Genomic DNA, 21,030 nt, shown 5'->3' with positions numbered 1-21,030 from the left:
TCCAAATTAAATTAAGGAGATAAAAAGCAGTATATATTTTCTGAAATTTTTGTGTGTGCTCTTAACAAAATTCAATGTCTTCTTTGTTTCCTGAGTAGGTTGTTTGAGAATTTGTCCATAAAATTCAGGTGTTATCCCCAGTAAAATTGTTTTCTCTCCTGCAGAAAGGGAACGCCACTGAACATGATTTATTTTTAAATATTTTATTGTTTACATGTGTGTCTACATACATGCATACGTATGGACTTTGAAGAAAACTTAGAAATAATAAATGAGCAAATTAAGATGAAATGAGACATAATTACATTACTAGTATGCATTGTTAATGGAAATTAATGTGGAAGGTGATATAACTATTTTCATATTTTATTCAAAAAAGGACTATACCGGGTAACCTTTTTATCGAATCATTTTTGTTTACTTTTAATAACATATTTGGAATACAATTTTAATTCAGTTAATTCACTTTAGAATACTATATTTTTAATAGCTGTACCATATTCAGTTGCCTAGAAGTAACAGAGTATACATATTTCATTTTCTGTTTTAGAGCAATTTGGTTATTGTTTCCAGTATTTTAAAAATTATATTAGAAAGTCTAACTGTATTCACATTTTTAACTATATCCTTACTTATAGTTATAGAATAATTTCACAAAAATAGAATTGTACAGTCAAATGTTAATTACCATTAATTTTGTTCTGAATATATTGCAATAAGCAGGTGGTAAGAAGATATGGCCAACACTATTGCCTGAGCTCCCAGAACAAAGGCAAGATAGAGACCACATGAGAGCTGACATGGTAACACTGGATTAGATCTTTGAGGAAGCCAAGGGAAGATGGAAAGGACAGAGAGGACAGATGGAGAGAGAAGTTTGGAGATCATGTACATTTAAGAAAAGGAAAAGAACTGGCAAGCAGACTGAAAAAGAATCTCAGAAAGAATGAGATACTATACTTTTTTGTAAAGTAAAACAGAGAGTTTCAAGAAAGATGTGAGCAATAGTTTGAATAATATACAAACAAATATCAAGGAATTATAAGTAAGCCATACATTCATTCACTGAGTTGTTTTTTTTTTTTAATTCCACAAGTATTTATTGAAAGCCAGTTCTATGTTAGGCATTAAGAGCATGAACACATACCAATTAGACATATCCTCTTCTCTCAAGAAGCTTAGGGTTTAGCCATTCCTATTAAAATAAGAATGCAATCAACTCTAATACTAAATAGGAAGGCAAATGTAGCAAAACAGTGACACTATTACATAATCAAGGAGTTCTGAGATTATTTAAAGGAAAAAATATGATAAATAATATTATTTTGAATAAATGTTTGGTATAGGGTTAAGTGGAAAATTCATGGGTAGATGAGCTGATTAAATGTTGCTTCAAAATTTTGTGTTTCCCCAATACAAGTTCTCCAAAATACTGTTAATTGACTTATTTGTTAAAATATCAACAGATCTAATAATTATGCACCATTGGACAACCTTAAGTATTACTGAATTGCAAAATTCCTTGAGTTTATATAAAACAAATTTGAATTTTTTGGTAAATGAGGGATAAAAAGAGAAAGACAGTGAAAAAAGTCTAATAAATAAATTAATAATATAGATTAAGAAAAAACTTAGCTGGATTGTTTGCATCTTTTGTTGCATTTACTAGATGATTTCCAAATATATTCTACATTCTTCATCAGTAGGACTTATACATGCCTTAAACTTTATTGTTCTTTCTCAAAAGTCCTTTCAGAGCACTAAAAAATAAGTGTTTAACAACAAATGAGCAGTGGAAGAGAAATGATTTCAGAGAAAACTATGTAAATTTTACTGTTTTTATTGCTTGAGCCAATAAAGCTACTTTGTCAGTGTTTTCATATATAAGAAAAAAAGATAAATGAAAAATAAATCTGTCTGAAGGCATTTGAAAAGAGCTCTCCGTAGTTGTGAACTTACATTAATTTTGTTCTCCAATCCTCATTATTTTAATTTATTTTTTAATAGAAGCAGTTTTAGAAATAATATCTAATTTTTCCAATTATATAGACTCAGACAAATAGACATTTATATTTTAATTTTTATTAAACTATATAGATTTCCAATATTATTCTACAATTCAAAGCATTAAAACATAAAATTTTTGAAGATAATTTACAAATTTTGAGTATCGAGTTTTAAAAAATGACTCCCACTAACTTTGTTATTCACCTTAAATTTTACCAATGAAGTGATTGACCAAGATCCTCTGTCTCCAACATTATAAATCCAGTATACTTCAATTAAAAAATAAAACAAAACTGGGAAGGAAGTAGAGAAGGTAACCATACTTACAAACTGAATAAAGACAATACAATTCAAAAGAGAAGAAAAAGATTCTGTGTCTCTATAAAGGGAGGTGACAACAAAATGAAGCATTGAAGTGACATGCTTTAGAGTTTAGCTTTAACTTTGATGAGACTCACCATTTAGACTGTCAGCCTGTTGGTCCAAAAGCACAATACTTACCAAATTAACAACAGCAAAAGAACAGAATGTTTAAGGTTCTTAAAATAAAGAAAATGAGATTCTCTCAAACATGTGTTTTCTTTTCCATATCTGCAAAATTGTTCTGAACTCAGATCTGTATACATAATTTTGTAGTTCTTTGTTCTAAAATGCAGCCATTTGTTATGTCAAGGAAAATGAAATGCTTATGGCCTGAGTATCAATTTTGGAGATGATGGAAATTTTATACAGACCAAGGTAAGCATATTTTAATGGAATTTCTGTGTCTACAACAAAACTCTTACAAACTAATTATGGATAATGTGTTGACAAATTCCTTTGCCACTGTCTTTTTTCATGCTCTTCAGTTAATGTGGTAAGGAAAAAAATTAACACAATAATTTTCTAAAAACTATACTTCTGGATTCTCATACAAGGCCCATGGAGGACTGAGGAAAGAGTCCATCCCCAAAAGAAATTACAGCATCCCCAAGACAATATTTAGCTCACCATTGTACCAGTGAAAAAGGAATTAATGTATGCAGGGTTTTGGCGTGTTTCTCTTTGGTGTCCAGCATATGTATATGTCCAATGATGACTAAGACAATGAAAGCAAAGATCTTACTTCTAAGCTAGGGTTTCTCAACAGCAGCACTAATGACATTTTGGGCTGAATACTTCTTTGTTGTGCGGGATTATCCTCTGCATTGCTGGATATGGCCTCTAACCACCAGATTTCAGGAGCTCCCTGTTCCCTAATTATGACAACCAAAATGTCTCCAAGTTGCCTAACATTTCCTACTGGTCAGGATCAGAGAACTGCTGTTCTCTGTTGAGAACCTCTGATTTAAACAAGTATCTCTTTAAATCAAAATAGCAAGGGCTGGGGAAAGTACCATTCCCAAAGAGAGCATGTATATTTAAATTTCTTCTGCTAACCATTCTAAGAGCCTTATCTGTTGATCTGGAACCTATGTCTTATCATTTTTGTGACGGAAAAATATTTTCATGTTAGTCATGCAATTTGCATACAAAGAGGTGGATAAAAGTTGAGAGATTTGCCTCCATTTGCCCCAATTCTATACTAAAAGCAAAATTAGAATAGTATTATCAACTCTGGTTCAAGAAGTTTTCCACTAGGTGAAGTTTACAGTAACCTTTAATTCCATTCCATTTCAAATAGAATATCGTTTCAAATCAACCAAATTTCAATCACTCTTTGCACATCCAAAACACACACACACACACACACACACACACACACACACACACACACTTGGTATGGAAGGGGAGGGTATTTGCATACATTTATTCAGTTTTTCACTTTAAAATATATATTACTTTATGCTACTTGAATAAAGGAATAAAAACGAAGTACATCCGTAAGTTAAATCCTTTTTTTTTTTTTTTTTTTTGCGGTACGCGGGCCTCTCACTGTTGTGGCCTCTCCCGCTGCGGAGCACAGGCTCCCCGGATGCGCAGACTCAGCGGCCATGGCTCACGGACCCAGCCGCTCCGCGTCATGTGGGATCTTCCCAGACCAGGGCACGAACCCGTGTACCCTGAATCGGCAGGCGGACTCTCAACCACTGCGCCACCAGGGAAGCCCAATCCTTCAAATGTTTAAGTGACTATACCATTAATTCCAATTAGTTTTAAATGCTTTTTTACAGATTACACTTTGAGGTGGCCGTAATTTAATCTAGAGTCATAATCTAAATTTTCAAATGAGATTTTTAAAAATAATTTTCAAAGTGTTCTTAGAGAAAATGTTTTAATACACTACTAATAAAATAATACACATAGAATCATAATCTTAGCAACAATAACATTTTTCAATCACATTTCTTTAAGTTCTTTTTTCCAGTTTTATTGTCTTTAAGTTCTTTGCTTATTATTTATTGAATCTGCATAACAATCTTCATAAATTTACAATTTGTCCCCATTTTACAGATGTGAAAACTGGGGGTATGAGTGGGCTGCGAGGTTAAGTAATTGACCTGGAATTGCACAGTTATGAAGTTGGAGAGTCGGAGTTTGAACCCAGCTGATGTGGCTGGTATTAGAGCTAGTGTTATAATTAGTGTCCTCTGTAGCCCCCACCAAAAAGCTTTTTAATTCATTTGCCTTTGCTCATTCATAAACCATTTTTTAAGGTTTTGAAAATGTAACTTTACTTTGTTGCTACTCTCACCATGTGCTTTAAAATGAAGTTTTTATTCTTGCATTCTTAGAAAACTGAGGGACAATGTCTGAGTGAAGGGCTCTTCCATTGCCCGTTGGACAACTAAATGCTACTTCAGTACCTCTAACAGAGGTGTAAGTGTTGAAAAGTTCATTCCTTGACTTTTAAATATGCACTTTCATTGCTCTTCTTTTGCTCTTCTCCTTTTATAAACTAGATTTTATTTATACTATATATATTTTTTCACTTATGCTTATCTAACAGCAGGAAGAGCTATCTTCAACCTTTAAGGTCAAAATACAATTCAGAACACATACATCCAAGATAGCTAAGAGGTATGACATTTTACCCCAGATACATAGGAGAATAGATGAGAAAAAAGATATATTTCATATACTCTATAGCAACACATACTTTTGAAAATAAATGACCTATATTAAATGCTTTGCAACTGAAAAACAAAATGAGAGAATAATTGACATTTTGGTATGATGTTCCAAGAGGCTGAATAAATTATATTTTTAATATTTAAATTAGATAAACAATTTTACATCCTGAAAATTTGATTCTGAAAATATTATTACTGTGGTTTATCTATACCATTGTATTTTAGATTTTCATGGATTGCAATCTTCTTGCCAATCAATAACGTATTGACTGTTATTCCAATCTTATACTGTTACAAACAGAAATGCGATAGTCTCACTTGTGACACCACCACTAATAGTGTTTATAATACTAACACTACCTATGTAAAGCATGATTGTAATAAGGCATATTATTTATGCATGTTTGATTGTGATCTTAAATTCTAAAATTTAATTCTTTATCTAAATAAATAAAGTTATGTTTTACAAATGTATAATTCCTAAGGAAAAATTCACCCTTTAAAGAACACAACATTTTAAACATCCACGTTAATGATTAGAAGCATACACGCATATTGAATTCACATGGTTTTAAACAAAAAGGAAAATATTAACAACAAAGTAGATTCCCTACAACACAGATTTATGCTATCTAAATACACATGGGGGAATTAGCACAATATATTCTGTTTATAAACAGAAATTTAAGTAATTAAGTAATGGCTTACAGAATAGGATGCTCGTATGCTGGAAATATTTGGGAGAAAGCCTTTGACATGCTAAGATATATAAACTATATCATGGCTCAGGAATATTTAGAATATTTCAGATAGTAGAAATGACATAGTCTTTGTGTATGGTATGCCTTCAGTACAATTTAGACCACCATTTGTCCTCAAGTAGGTCTATTTAAAGTATAATTGACTGCCCTAGCAATTATTGTGAATAGCAGCTGTCTGCTGGTAAAAAGGCATATATATAATGAGGGAGAAAGGATCAAATACATGCAATAGAAAAGAAAAGCATGAAGAAAATATCTATATAAGGTATTTTAGCCCAGATTTTATGCTTGAAAGGGACAAGGCCTATTAGCCATTTCCAATTAGGGACTATAAAAAAAAAATGAATGAAGGTACTCATCTGTTTATGATAAGCAGCTGGGACTCCCTAAATCCAAAACCAGCAAAAGTTTATTTGTTCTAAAATTGTTGCAGTTTATAGCATTTCATTTATTTTCATTAGCTATGTTAGGTTTTGTGAAAACCTTTCTTGTATCATGTACCTTTCTGCAACACACAAAAACACCTTGCTTTGTTTTTCTCCTAAATAGCTACATAATTAGATGGATTATTTCATGTGGCTGTGCCTGTGTTTGCTGAAGAGAACAAGCCAGATAAATTAGCACTTAGCAGAACACACAATAGCACATAATATGCCCTTGTGTTTCATATAAAGCTTTATTTGTCATTCACGGCTGGTTGGCAAAACTGACTTTGCTTTTGAAAATGACAGGTGGTAGGTACTCTGGTGAGCTCTGTATGGAAAAAGAATCAACCTTCACCAAGACAGTTTCTGTCAATAGCTTCCATGATTTCGTATTCAATCTGGGCTTGTGTTGCTTCTAAAGTTCTGTTTTATTTGCATCTCTTAGGTCCGGCCTCACCAAGGCTCTTTCATAACTGGGATTCTCTACCACAAGGCTGGAAAGGCAGGCTTCCTCTCCTCTCTGCAGGCCTGATTAAAAGACAGGTGAAGTTCAGTATATTTCAATAAGCCTCAACATTCCATGTCAGGAATCAATAGCCCTCCTTCTTTTTTTAGGGGTTATTAAATTGCAGCTGTAACATTAGCCTTCTTTATCTAATTGATTGTCTTTTCACAGGGCTAAGAAAATCAATAGCAGTCAATGGGACTGCCCTGTTTTTACCTAATAGATGTTTTCTCCTAATTGGCTGCCTGGGTGGCTTCACAGAGCTCAGTATGTTTTCAGAAGTCCACAGTATGTTGCAACCCTTGTAAACTATTTTACCCTGTGCAACAGTTATTGATTTTATAATGAAATCTAGAAAAATCAATAGCAATCAGGAATATAGATCAGGATTCCTAGGTACCTTATGACAAAGGTCAAACTCACTTTGCTACCACTTCAAACTGTGATTCAATTAAACGTGTCCTTAAAACGTGTCCTTAAAACTTCCTGAGAATTAATAATAAAATGTATAATTTTAAGTGAAAAAATGTATTTCGTAGAATTGCTTAATTCTTTACATTTAATAGTAAGCAGCATTGCCCCAATATAGGAGAAGCACAAGTATTTTCCACCTGGTCCTGCATCACCGAATCTGTGTTCAAATTCCATCTCTGAGTGCTATTAGATTTTTGTGGCTGTATCTGTTTTAAACACATACCTGTGTAAATAACACATACCTGTTATAAATCAGTTTATGCTACAATCAAGTTATGAAATTCTCAGAAACAACCTTTTCCTCTTTTTTAAAAGAAAAATCACAATTTAAGAGATGTGAATATTAATTATGGCTTTTAAAATTTTAATTTCTCTCCTGAGAGAAAGAAATAGTTTTTACTTCTAAAGATCAAGAAGAGTCAGATTTTCTTTACATTTGTTTTTTCCACTTGCTTCGCTATTGCTGACTTCTGTTGTCTGTTGCTCACTATTATAGATAGAGTTTAATTTGGAATCATAATTTTTCTTGCTATCCTGAATTCTAGACTGGATATGTTTCTCAGATATATTCTCATTACTCATTTTTATTCCAACCCTGAGATTTGCATGTCTGTATTCTTAAATCCCACTTGTTTTGATTCCTACCTAATAATAAAACCGAGTAAAAAGTCAGAAATTTCCACCTACACCTTCCCATTTTTGTAACCAATTCTCCTTTTCCCTTGTTATGACAACAAACTGGACATTGTCATTTTTCAAACTAGAATCATAGGCTACAAGGCAGTTTTCTAACACTTTCCAGATTAGCATGCATGTAGCTTAGTCTTTATCATTCTTCAGTGAATTGATGTGCCCTGCTGAAGTGTCGTGCCATTTAATATGCCTAAGCATGATGGGGATGACAGTTCCATAGCCTGTGACAGTCAACCCATGTGTGTGGAGCTGTCTCCAGCTCTAAAATCACGTATCTTCTGTATACGTCGTTTTGACCTCAGCGCCACCAGTTCTTTCTCTATTATCTGGCAAATAAATAGATAAAGAAATCCCATTATAAACCTAACACCATTTACAAGAATAGGACTTTCATATGTACTATTCCTAAAGAAGCCAGAGTCAAGAAAAAATCAAGTAAAGATATTTTTTTATTTCACCAATCTTTGTACAATGGGGGGGCAGGGATTGAGGGTGGGGAAGAACACTGAAGATAACGATATCTTTTTCAAGCCTAACAGAGACAAATGTCAAAGAAAGGCACTAAAATATCAACCAGACATTGTCACTAACGTCCACGTGCCTCAGAACATAATGCTGGTGTGTCTAGTTTAAAGAGTAAGTCAGTGTCCTTCCTTGCTTGGAAGCACAGACTAAAGAACAGTGGAATGAACAAAGTTAGTTTCCCATTCTCTCTCCCCTCTGCTCTGGTGGCCTCCTCTCCAATCTCAGGCACTTAGCACCTTGGAACGTCCCTCTCTCCTATCTCCTATTTATAGATTCTCAGGGCAGAGCATGATAAACTGATTCATGCTAAGTATGAATGACTGATAAAGTTAAATATATCACCTCTCCCAAGTCCATCAACTTTTAATATGGATCAAAGCTTAATGCTAGGAGTGTAGATCATCAGTATTGAAACACTTGATCACTGATATAGGGCCTGGAATTTTTTTAGACTCATTTTATGCAAAGCATTAGGTTCTCATAGCATTTTTGAACTAAGAACATGGCATGTCTGTATTTAGAAGGTTACAGTCAAGCATAATAGGAATACATAAGTGTACAGGAAACCAAAATATGTAAAATTGAGTTATATATTACCAAGGATGTTGGTTTTTTGGTATAGCTATCATAGCCACTTACAAATGTGCGAAGTGCTTTTTGCCTGGAAAAAATTTCTTATTTGGTTATTGTGCTAGTTAGGGCCTTACACATCATCAAATGCATTAAAGTTTATGGGCCAGTAAATTAACTTTAATTACCTCATATTACTCTTCATTTTGATAAGTAATCAACAATGTAACTTCTTGAAGCAAGAAAAAGAAAATTCTGTGTGATCAGAGTATTTTGCCATCAGTCTTTACCATTAGAAGGTTTTGGCTGCTTCTTTGGTATTTCTTTCATTTGGGCATGTAGTATTCAATGAATCAAACGTAGTTCCCTTTTATCCCCAAGTTGATCTTAGCCCCTTTTAAACAGAAGCACTAACAAAGTCTAAGCAGATTAAATATATATATAAATACACACATTACACATAAATGTGTATGTATATGTAGAATGTTTGTATATGTATATATATTCACAGATCTGTATGTGTATATATATATATATAAACGCATATATCTGTATATAGTTGCTAACCAAATATATGCACATGTATAAGCATCTGTTCACACAATGGACTCTGAGATTATTCGGGCAAGACAAATTTCAACAGAAAGTTTTTTCCCCAGCATTTCCACTGAAGAGCTCATAAAAAAATGACATCACCGGGCTTCCCTGGTGGCACCTGGAAGAGTCCGCCTGCCGATGCAGGGGACACGGGTTCGTGCCCCGGTCTGGGAAGATCCCACATGCCGCGGAGCGGCTGGGCCCATGAGCCATGGCCGGTGAGCCTGCGCGTCCGGAGCCTGTGCTCCGCAACGGGAGAGGCCACAACGGTGAGAGGCCAGCGTACTGCAAAAAAAAAAAAAAAAAAAAAAAAGACATCACCAAGTTATAAAATAATGTTCACAGTACAGCTGCTGCTTCTCCATCTCCTCTTCCTCGTTTATTAACATCATCACTGTCATAATTATTGTTATAAATCCAATGTGATTATAGATCTAATGATAAAGATGGTGATTTTGCGGCTTATTTCATTTGAAGGGCTGTAGTTATCTTTTTATACACTTTTTCACATCTGAATTAACCCAACTCAAGAGACCTCTTTAGATCCCCAAACAAAAAATATATGTATCAGAGAGCAGGAGTAAATGAAGGGAAACGCTCATCCTTTTTCTTTCTTCTTTGAGTGCCCTTTTTCAGATTGGGAACAAGTATACTGCATTTTAATCCAAATAATCTAAACAGTTGTTTGACTCCTTTTTTAAAACTTCTTTACATAACAAAAAATGAACCATTGCTCTTAAGCTTTTATGGCATTTCATTTTCAAACTGGAGAAAAGAAATGTAGTTTTAAACAAAGCAGTTTTACCTGTAAGTTTAATTGACCATCTTACATTTAAATTCTAGCCTGACAGATCAGAAAAAGTAATGATTCAATCATTTTATTTGTATTTCTAAAACAGGATATATATTATGCTTTTATCAGAAACATATGAATTGGTGATTATCATACAAATATTCACTGGTTTCTGACTGACCATAATCTAGAAGAGGAACAGGCCCCAGACTCACTCTGCATTGACAAGGTCACAAGAGATGGCCAGCAAAGGACAAGGTGCAGAGCCAAGGAGATGAATGACATATTTTAACTGAAAGACCGCTTGCTCCCTCCATGGAAGCTAAGTTAAAAGCAGTGTATTCTATTTGGATTGCCTTTTCTTCTGCCTTCATGTACTGTGCTAGATGAAAGCCATAAGTAATCTGAAGAAGATAACCATTAGAAAATCATGTTTATTATACTGAGAACTGAGAGGAAGAACTTTTCAAGAATGAACACGAACAGGGGATTTATCTGTGATCTCTGAAAGTAAGCCAGACGATGTAGGAACTGAGACAAACTGATGACAGTGTAGGGGCTAAATTCTAATCTCTGCAGGCTGGATTGTCACAGGTTAGTGAAAAGCCTGTTGGCAACAACACAGTCTGTCTTGAGTTGGAAATAGTTACTGAATACAGGTATCTCTCTGACAACTTAATGAGCCATAATTGTTACAACACTTGGACTTCACAGGAAAATTGGAGTAACCTTATGCAGTATCAATATGAAGTGGGTGTTCATGATTTTTAAATATTGCTTAGATTTTTGCATCTAAAAGAATTATAGATCATTATAGATCATCTGTCCAGCTGGTTTATCAAGTGAAAACATGTTTGATCATGGCCCTTATCATGAATATAGGTAGCATATTAAAATCATGAAAATAATTTCTTCCAACACATTTATTTATGTTCTGCTTATGTCACAAAGGGAACATGATTTCAAAAAGAAATTAACAGCTCTATTGAGTTACCAGCTGTGACAAAGACACTCTCTGACACTGTGTTGATGCTGTGTCTGTGTTGAAAATTGATCGAATGCCTCATGGAAAACTGACATTGAGAGGTATAATCAAGTAATTGAAGATTTTTAAACTCTCCCACATTCTCTGAAGAATCATTTAATTTTTTAGCGATTTATTTAAATATACACCAAAAGGTTTGTCTGACATGTAAAGACAGAATTTCTTTTAAAATATGGAATAAAATTGAATGTTCTATAGAAATGGAAAAGAAAAGCCAACCCTGCTTCCAACTGGGAAAGTGATTGCTAGCTAGCCTTCAATCCCTACCAGAGCTATTCTTCCTTGGTCCTCTAGGGATTAGGATAAAGTGGGGAGAAGTGGAGATTGTGGGACTGGTGTGGGAAGTCAGAGCAGGATGGTATGGTACTGGGGTAAAATGAAATCCCCTCTAGGTTCTTACTTCTTGAGGGCAATTATTCTGCCTTACCAACCTCAGCAACTGATGTTTACCAGGATATTCTTATAATGTAAGATTGTTTTAATATAATTCAAATGTTCAATATGTGTGGCGTTTTGGTGAGCTATTTGGGGGAGTTCACTAGAGCCGATGTACTCATTCATTTAACATAAAGGTCCAGCATGCTTAAGTTCCGGGTGTTCTTCTGGTACTGGGTGAATAAGACAAAGTCCCTGCCCCCATGAATCTTACATGGTAGAAGGTTATTATGAAGAAGAATATTATCATTATTAACCCAATCTCACTGTTTAATGACCATGAGCACTTCAGTATGTCTCAATCCCAGTTTTAGACGCTATGATAGGAGAGCTTTTTTCTGCTCTATTTCACCACATATTATTTAAATAAATGCTTATTAATATATGTGGATATAATTATATATACTGATATAATTACATGTTCATATAATTCTCGACTGGTAGCCAATGGTCATAAGCCAACCACCCTGCCATAAATTCAAATAACTTTTTCTATTGTCATTATGATATTACTATTATAATCATACTTACAAATCCTAAATTACTTTAAACTGGTCTCCATCTTCAATATCCCAAAGTTAATCACTCATCAAGAACTGCTATTGATTTCTGTGAATTTACTTTTATATTCTTTTACCTGTTCAGTTTTGAAGTAAACATCCTTTTCAAACTTCATTGATAAATTACTTCACTGAGCTGCAAGCAAAACCCTGACTTAGTGTCTTCAGAAATGCCAAATGATTTCCTGAACATATTTTTTGTAATATGCAATGTAAAAAGTCCAACAAGCAATTGAAATTTGCCTTCACTTTATACTTAGCTAAATTCTCTGAAATATATTAGTTTTTCTTTAAATATATTAATATATTCTATTAATTTATTAATAACAGTTCTTTTCCAGCTAATATTAATTTGTATACAGTTCAGTGGAGAAAATTGAAAAGGAAATCCCCCCAAAAGCTAGGAAACCAAAAAATTATCCATAATACAACTGTAAATTATGACCTCTGTTCATTTTTAATGAATCAATTCTCAATTTAATTTTACACTTACAAAAACAGAGATCATGATATACATACTAAATTTAAGGTATCATTTACATAAAATGAAATGCATCCATTTTAAATAAACAGGTTAAGAATTCTTTACCCAATTACATTGTGTATGCTGACGGGGGAGTAGGGGGGACAGCTCGTCATACCACCAAGCAATGCGTTGCTACATTAAATTTCCTACAATTTAAGTCAATTCTGACACTAGTGTCAGGTCCCACAGGTTAAGGGCTCAGTCCTACAAGGCCTCGCCCCACACACACACACTTCAGATGCCAGTCACAAGTCCGGGTTGTCACTGTGCTTTTGACTAACTGGCTATAGATCGAAGGTTCCAACAGTCCCACCCTGGGGTTCAATTAATTTGCAAGGGGAGCTCGCAAAACTCAGAGAACCATTTTATTTACTAGATTCCTGGTTTATTATGAAAGGATATAACTCAGGAACAACCAGATGGAAGCGATGCATAGGACAATGTATGCGGAAAGGGCTTGGAGCTTCTGGCCCTCTTTGAGTGGACCACTCTCTCCAAATCTCCGTGTGTTCACCATCCTGGGGGTTCTCTGAATCTCATCATGTTTTTTGTGGCCACACCACTTGGCTGGCGGGATCTTAGTTCCCTGAGCAGGGATGGAACCCGGGCCCTTCGCAGTAAAAGCGCAGAGTCCTAACCACTGGACCACCAGTGAATTCCCAACCTCATCATTTTGGTTTTTTTATGGAGACTTTATTATGTAGGCATAATTGATTAAATCATTGGCCATAGGTGATTAAACTCAACCTTCAGCCCTTCTTTCCTCTAGTAAGTTGGTGGGGGCCAGGCCAGGGGATCGAAAGTTCCAATACTAAAATCACTTGGTTGGCTCCACTGGCAGCCAGACCCCATCCTTAGGTGCCTTTAAAAAATGACCTTATTAGCATAAATCCAGTTGTGGTGACAGGGGCTTGTTATGAATGACAGGCACCCATTTCACCTTTATGCCTCTGAATCTATTTCAGGAACTGAGGACAAGAGACCAAATATTATAATAAAAGGTGCTCGCATTGTTCCTATCATTCAGAAAATTTCAAGAGTTTTGGGAACTGTGAGCCAGGAACCATGGATGAAGACCAAATATATATGAGGAATATATTTCAGTCATCTGAATGACCAAACATATATTTCTTATAAATCACAGTATCACACAGGCTGATGAGTAATGATAGTTTATACACTCATGTAATCGTCATCTCAGTCAAAATATAGAATACTTACATAATCCCAGAACAATCCCTCCTGTCAATTTTGAGCTAACCCCCCTCCCGGATTTCACCCAAGACAACCACTAATTTTTGTTACTGTAATATAAATTTGTTTTTCTTAGCATTTTGTATAAATGGAATCATATAATATAAACTGTTTTATGTCTGACTTATTTCACTTATCATGATATTTTCTAAATTTTTTTTTATTGTGATAAGAACACTTAACATGAGCTCTACTCTCCTAACAAAATTTTAAGTACAAAATACAATATTGTTAACTATAGGTACAGTGTTGTACAGAAGATCTCTAAAACATATTCATATCTTGAATAACTGAAACTTTATACCCTTCAAACGGCAACTCCCCATTTCCTTCCTTGCCCCCCCACCCCAATCTCTGGTAAACACCATTCTGATGTCTGTTTTTATGAGTTTGACTATTTTAGATACTTCACATAAATGGAATCATGCAATATTTGTGCTTTTGTGTCTGGCTTATTTCACTTAGCATGTATTCCAGAATCATCCATATTGTCTCATATGGCAATATTTCCTTCTTTTTAAGGCTGAATAGTATTCCATCATGTGTATATAACACATTTTCTTTCCATCAATGGACATTTAGGTTATTTCCATATCTTGGCTATTGTATTATTATTATATTATTACTGCAGTGAACATGGGAGTGCATATCTCTTCAAGATTCTGATTTCAGTTCTTCTGGATATTACCCAGAAGCAGGATTGCTGGATCATATGATAATTCTATAATTAGTTTTTTGAAGAACTTCCATACAGGTTTTCGTAGCACTGTACCATTTACATTTCTACCATTTAAAAAAATGACTGAAATTAATGAATATTTAGCAAAGTCACAGGATATAAGCTCAATATATAAAATTTAATTGTATTTCTGTATCTACCAAAGAACAATTAGAAAATGAAATTGAAAAGTAACAACAGTTTTAAGACCCATTAAAAATAATTAGGAATTAGTATAAAAATATATATGCAAATATCAACATTTGAAAGTAGAAAGTATTGCTAGAAATAAAGAAGATCTAAATAATTTGAGGGATATATTATGATGAGTTGGAAAAACTCAAAATTGTTAAAATGTACATTTTCCACAATTTGATGTGTAGAATAAAATCAATCTCAACCAGAATTTGATTATAAAAATAAAAATGTTTTTATTACATTCTCATTTTTTGAAGGGTATTTTCTCAAGCTATAGAATTTTTTTAACATCTTTATTGGAGTATAATTGCTTTACAATGGTATATTAGTTTCTGCTGTATAACAAAGTGAATCAACTATATGTATACGTATATCACCATATCCCCTCCCTCTTGCCTCTCCCTCCCACCCTCCCTATCCCACGCCTCTAGGTGGTCACAAAGCACTGAGCTGATCTCCTTGTGCTATGTGGCTGCTTCCCACTAGCTATCTATTTTACATTTGGTAGTGTATATATGTCAATGCTACTCTTTCACTTCGTCCCAGCTTACCCTTCCCTGTTCCTGTGTCAAGTCCATTCTCTACCTCTGTGTCTATGCCTGTCCTGCCCCTAGGTTCATCAGGACCTTTTTTTTTTTTTTTTTTTAGATTCCATATATATGTGTTAACATACGGTATTTGTTTTTCTCTTTCTGACTTACTTCACTATGTATGACAGACTCTATGTCCATCCACCTCACTGCAAATAACTCAGTTTCATTTCTTTTTATGGCTGAGTAATATTCCATTGTATATGTGAGCCACATCTTCTTTATCCATTCATCTGTCAATGGACACTTGGTTGCTTCCATGTCCTGGCTATTGTAAATAAAGCTGCAATGAATATTGTGGTACATGACTCTTTTTGAATTATGGTTTTCTCAGGGTATATACCCAGTAGTGGGATTTCTGGGTCGTATGGTAGTTCTATTTTTAGTTTTTAAGGAACCTCAATACTGTTCTCTATAGTGGCTGTATCAATTTACATTCCCACCAACAGTGCAAGAGGGTTCCCTTTTCTCACCCCCTGTCCAGCATTTATTGTTTGTAGATTTTTTGATGATGGCCATTCTGACCTGTGTGAGATGATACCTCATTGTGGTTTTGATTTGCATTTCTCTAATGATTAGTGATGCTGAGCATCCTTTCATGTGTTTGTTGGCAATCTGTATATCTTCTTTGGAGAAATGTCTATTTATGTCTTCTGCCTATGTTTGGATTGGGTTTTTTGTTTTTTTGATATTGAGCTGCATGAGCTCCTTGTATATTTTAGAAATTAATCCTTTGTCAGTTGCTTTGTTTGCAAATATTTTCTCCCATTCTGAAGGTTGTCTTTTCATCTTGTTTATGGTTTCCTTTGCTGTGCAAAAGCTTTTAAGTTTCATTAGGTCCATTTGTTTATTTTTGTTTTTCTTTCCATTTCTCTAGGAGGTGGGTCAAAAAGGATCTTGCTGTGATTTATGTCATAGGGTGTTCTGCCTATGTTTTCCTTTAAGAGTTTTATAGTGTCTGGCCTTAAATTTAGGTCTTTCATCCATTTTGAGTTTATTTTTGTGTATGGTGTTAGGGAGTGTTCCAGTTTCATTATTTTACATGTAGCTGTCCAGTTTCCCAGAACCACTTATTGAAGAGGCTGTCTTTTCTCCATTGTATATCCTTGCCTCCTTTGTCAAAGATAAGGTGACCATATGTGCATGGGTTTATCTCTGGGCTTTCTATCTGTTCCATTGATTTATACTTCTGTTTTAGTGCCAGTACCATATTGTCTTGATTACTGTAGCTTTGTAGTATAGTCTGAATCAGGGAGCCTGATTCCTCCAGCTCCATTTTTCTTTCTCAAGATTGCTTAGGCTATTTGGGGTCTCTTGTGTTTCTGTACAAATTGTAAAATTTTTTGTTGTAGTTCTGTGAAAAATGCCATTGGTAGTTTGATAGGGATTGCATTGAATCTGTAGATTGTCGAGCTATCGAAATTTTTTTTAATGTGACTTTTTTAGCATTGGTTTTCAGCAGTTTTAATAAGAATTGCCCAAGTATGGTTTTCTTTGTACTTAACCTTTTTGAGGTTTGCTGAGGGCTTGAATCTCTAAGTCAATTTTTCATCAAATTTGGGAAAATTTTGGCCATTATTTATTGGAACACTGTTTTCTTCATTTCTTCACTTTTTTCTTCTGAGGCTTTTTAAAAACATGTATTTAAAAAAAAAACAAAAAAAACATGTATTTTAATCATTTGTTTTTGTACCTGAATTACCTGTTCATTTTTCCTCAATTTCTTTTCTTTTTTAGATTGCATTATTTCTGTTGATCTTTTGTAGAGTTCAGAGACTCTTTAATATGCCTCTCCAATCACCTGTCAAGCACTTTCAGTGAATTTATTTCATCTCTTTTATAATAGTTTTCAGTTTTAAAGTTTCCTTTCGACTCTTGTTTTATGGTTTGCATTTCTCTGCTGGTATTGCCTACCTGTTCCCTCACTAATTCTCTGACCATATTTTCCCTTATTTTTTAAACATATTTATAATAGCTTTTTAAAAAGGTTTCCTCTAAATCCAACATTTGGACCATTTTTAAATTACTCTGGAATATTTTTTCTTGACTCTAGGTCACATCTTTCTATTTCTTTGCATATAGTTATTGATTTGCCTTGTATTTTGTAGATGATATAGAGATTCTAGTTCTATTTTCTTCCTCTGAAGGATTTTGATTTTTGTTCCTGTGGTTATTTCTAATAACTGGCTGATCATCTTGATCTTGTTTTATGAGCAGTTCTGCAGAAATCTGAATTTTCTCAAACCCCTCTTATTTTGAGGAACTCGACCTTCCAAATCTGTCTTCCCAGAAGATCTTGCCAGGATTCAAATTTAGACTCTGTTAGAGAAGGAGCAGAATAGGCTTTACTTTAGGGCATGGCCCTTACTGTTAATTCATAGACTTTCTGACTTCTATGCTGGTGCCCAGATTTTTCAGTTTGCTAGGATATTAAAAATGTCTCCACTTTGCATGTGCCTGACCTGCCTTGTCCCCAGCACTATTTAATCTATATTGCCTCTGTGCTATTCTGTTACAAGCCTACCACAGCCACTCTTTGCTATGTCTTATGTAGTGTTGCCTGCCCTTAGCCAAGGATTCACAGAAAAGCCTCGCACAATTTCCTCATGTCTCTGTCTGCATAGATCTCTGCCATCTAGAGGTCTGTCCGGTGCTTCAGCTACTCCTAACTTTGTAGGGCTCTGTGTGGACCCTAGGTTTTTGTGCTTATGGTCAAGAAATTGTTCCCTGGTGAGGTCTGGGTGATCATAGGATCAAATCATAAGTTTCTCTTTCTTTGAGAAATATAGTTTTGTTCTGTTGTTGCAATATCTGGAAACAAATATTGTTTAAATATCTGATGAAACTGTTTCATCAGTTATAGTCTTTATTGGGAAAGCTAGTCTAGTACTAGCTACTGTTATAGCCAAAAAAAAAAGTCTGTATTTATGGTTTGAGCATTTTTCCACTTGTCAATAGGTAATGAACATTTTTCCATGCCAACATGATTTTTTTAAATTTGCACAGTATTCCATTACAAAAGTGAGTTAGTTTATATAATATATCCTCTATGTTTGAGGGTTCGATTAAATCTAATAGTTTTTAGTGTCTTCTATGTGCCATGCATCGGACCAAGAGTTTTACAGAGCAAGCTCATTTGATTCTTGCAACAAACCGGTGAAGTAGGGGCACAAAACTGAATTTTCCAAATGAGGAAAAAGGCATAGAAAATTAAAATAATTTACTCAAAATCACCAAATTAGTAAAGTGAAGCTGAGATTTAAGTCTAATTATAATATACAATTCGACTCTCATGTGTTTAACTCAATATCAAAAATCTCTTTGATTTATAAAATAATGGTATTACATTTAATTAAAATTTTATTAATACAGAGATTTAAATTTTTTTATAGTTTAACTAGTCATAAGTGTTTCAAACTCTGTGACTCACTGGTTTATATCTTTTGCTCCATTTGTCCTGAGGTACTCATGTTTTATTTGTTTCTAAGTACTCTGTGTATAAAATGCTATCTACCAATCAATTCTTATACACTACCTATGCTTTTTTCAAAAAGAGTTGATCATATTTTAAAATTATATAAATGTTTACCTGTATGTTTTTAGGGTATTTTTGGGTTTTTGTTTCCTTTAAGTTTTTTGTTTTTTTAATAAATTTATTTGTTTTGGGCTGCGTTGGGTCTTCATTGCTGTGCACGGGCTTTCTCTAGTTGCAGTGAGCGGGGGTTACTCTTCCTTGCGGTGACAGGCTTCTCATCACGGTGCCTTCTCTTGTTGTGGAGCACAGGCTCTAGGTGCATGGGCTCAGTAGTTGTGGCTCTCGGGCTCTAGAACACAGGCTCAGTAGTTGTGGCGCATGGGCTTAGTTGCTCTGAAGCATGTGGGATCTTCCTAGACCAGGGCTCGAACCCCTGTCCCCTGCATTGGCAGGTGGATTCTTAACCACTGTGCCACCAGGGAAGCCCCTATTTCCTTTCATTTTAACCATTATTTTTTTTCTTTCAACAAATCAGTAACTAAAAAGATATCATTGATTTAAAATTAGAATAATTTTATTTATAAAACATTTACATATTTGTATGTATGTGTCTGAGCTTTCTATTTTTTTGTTGTTCTGGTTGATTATATTGTCACTACTTTAGTGTACAGTAGTACATTTATTTAATAATTTTATTTTAATTAAGATATCCTTTTATGAGGGTTGTCATGAGTGGCTCTGAGGAAGGCCAGTTTTGGGGGCGTCTTGCTCTAGCTGAGGGGGCACCTTGGGAACGATGGTGGAAGGAGATTCTCGCAGCACCAGCCTGCTGGCTGCAGAGACTGCAAGTCTGGAAGAGTAGCTGCAAAGATGGGGAGAAGTTATGCTGATGGCAGATGAAGTCTTCCAATGGGGAAGAGCTTGGTTTCCACCTGCCATCATGGGTATGGTTTCTTTGGTGTTTCTGACTATCTACTATCTAGATCCATCCATTCTGTCCGGTGTTTCCTGTTTTGTTGTTTCTGTGCTTGGCTGACTACCTTGTTCCCATTCTAGCACCTAGAATTTTTGGCTCCAATAAATGGACCACTGAGTAACAGCAGTGAGTCCTCGAAATTTGAAGCAATCTAGTAAAAACTCGACACAGAGCTGTGGGCTGGTAGAAACACCTCCTTATGCTAAAGAAAGAAAAGCCTAAACTGTACTTCATGACCATGATCATTTCTCTTGCTGTGGTTGTTTGGGTGGGACAGCAAGTCCACAACCTCCTTCTCTCCTACCTGATAGTGACTTTCTTACTCTTGCTTCCTGGACGAAACCAACATGGAATCATTTCGAAGTACATTGGAATGGCCAAAAGAGAGATAAACAAGCTTCTCAAACAAAAAGAAAAGAATAATGAATAATGCATCTGCTTTATTCGGTGTGATTAATGGTGTATACATTGTCCTTGGGGATAGTGTCTGTTATGCTGTCTGGATACAAAAATGTTACAGATGTAGCTCTTTGCTGTCCCTCATTCTGCCCTTAGTGGAAATTCCGACTTGCCAAGTAAGGCTTTATGCCCAGTGTCTTCATGGGTGTGTTCTCATCAGCTGGCCTTATATGGACAACTCATTCATCATTACCACTTGTTTTGGTTTTTCTCACCCAGGGTTAATTGAACTCTTACTTTTAAAATAATATAGTGGTGAACTTCATCCTTTAGTACAGTTAACAGTGGCTTGGGATAACTGTTCAAGTTGATTTTTGCTTTAGCTGGATACAAAATCATGGTCTGTGACTACAGGAAGCTGGTTCTACTGTCTGCTTCCACAGTCTGCTTA

General features: G+C 34.8%; 1 pseudogene; it reads left to right on the top strand.

Annotated features, from left to right (window-relative positions):
* The first annotated feature begins 20,000 nt into the window (after window positions 1-20,000).
* On the top strand, window positions 20,001-20,630 carry LOC132518051 (ADP-ribosylation factor-like protein 6-interacting protein 1; annotated as a pseudogene).
* The last annotated feature ends 400 nt before the right edge of the window (window positions 20,631-21,030 follow it).

This window comes from Lagenorhynchus albirostris, chromosome 3 (assembly GCF_949774975.1).
Source record: "Lagenorhynchus albirostris chromosome 3, mLagAlb1.1, whole genome shotgun sequence".
NCBI lineage: Eukaryota > Metazoa > Chordata > Mammalia > Artiodactyla > Delphinidae > Lagenorhynchus > Lagenorhynchus albirostris.
This window is presented reverse-complemented; position numbering and strand designations above follow the sequence as displayed.